The 1489-nt window shown below is 32.4% G+C and overlaps 1 protein-coding gene across 1 annotated transcript in view; it reads right to left on the reverse strand.

Moving 5' to 3' along the window:
• RTTN (rotatin) overlaps positions 1–1489 on the reverse strand; it is a 243188-nt gene that overhangs the window by 102949 nt on the left and 138750 nt on the right. The window lies entirely within an intron of this gene.

Here is a 1489-nt window from a genome sequence, read left to right on the forward strand (position 1 = left end):
GTTTACAGCAGCACTATTCACAATAGCCAAAACATGAAAACAATTCAACTATCCACCAATGGATGAATGGATAAACAAAATGTGGTATAACTTTACATAAAATATTATTCAGTCACAGAAAGAAGTACTGATATTTGCCCAACATGGACAGACTTTGAAAACATGATGCTAAATGATAATCTAGACACAAAAAGTAACACATTGTTTGATTCCATTTTTATGAAATATTCAGAGTAGGCAAATCCACAGAGACAGCAGATTAATGGTTGCCAGGGACTACAAGAAAGGGTAAATGGGATGGGACTTCTTCATGGATACAAGGCATCTTTTTGGGGTGATGGTAATGTTCCAGAATTTGATAGTGGTGACAGTTGAACAACATTGTGAATATACTAAAAGCCAATTAAACGCCCACTTTAAAATGGTTAAAATAGTGATTTTATCTAAACTTTTTAGTTTTTTAAAAACAGAATTTGCAACTAGAGATATGTATTTGAAAATCATCAGTGTAAAAACAGTTCTAGGAATTAGTATGATTGCTCAGGTAGATGTGTAGAGAATTAAGAGAGGACAAAGAATTAAGCTGTAAAGAACAAAATACTGTGTGTGTGCACATGTGTGGATGTGTGTCTGTGTGTATAGTAAAGGAGACTAAGAAGTTACAATCAGGCTATCCCAGAGATTCAACTGAAACAAAAACAAACAGACCACCATCACTGATTATTACTTAAGTATTTCTGCCTCTTAATTTGAAAGTAAAAAGTAAAACTCCTAGAAAATCAAAAAAAAAACCCTACATTCTATGTAAATGTACCCAAACCTTTAATGACACAAATGGTACCTGTCAGTTACTTCCATGAAATTGAGCAACAAGGTATTGAAAAGAGCAATTAGTTCTTTTTGTAGTTGTTGCCTGACAGCAGTCCGGATGTCATCTGTTTCTTCTTGTGCCTGTGACTCTGTCAGAATCAGCAGGTCTAACAGTGGGTTTGGACTCTAAAAATGAAATTTATAAAAAATAGATTTACTCTCTAATTGAGCTTCATGTTGTTCCCTATAAAGGTTTTTGTCGGTAACCATGTTCTAGATTAACTAAGAGTTACATTACCTAACTAGTAGTTATGAGCCTTTATTACATTAGTAGAGAAGTTCTAAACTCAAAAGGTGCTTAATATGTTATCTCAACAAAAGGAAAGCATATCTATCATAGGAAACTGAGAAAAACAGAAAGGAGCATAATAAGAAAAACAAAACCACATTTAATCACACATCACAGAGATTGCCACTATTAAATATTAGTACATACTCTCCTTTTTGTTTCTATGAGTATAAATAAAAACAGAATTATAATTACATATTTTTAACAAATGAGATTGAGTGAAAAAATCTACTACTGTAACCATTTTTTCTACTTAATGTTATTACCAATATTCTCTCAGAACCATTATTTTTAATATCTGATCGTTTTCAAACATAAACATCCCCCCCA

This window comes from Propithecus coquereli, unplaced genomic scaffold, assembly GCF_000956105.1.
Source record: "Propithecus coquereli isolate 6110/MARCELLA unplaced genomic scaffold, Pcoq_1.0 Scaffold55, whole genome shotgun sequence".
In the NCBI taxonomy this organism is placed as follows: Eukaryota; Metazoa; Chordata; class Mammalia; order Primates; family Indriidae; genus Propithecus; species Propithecus coquereli.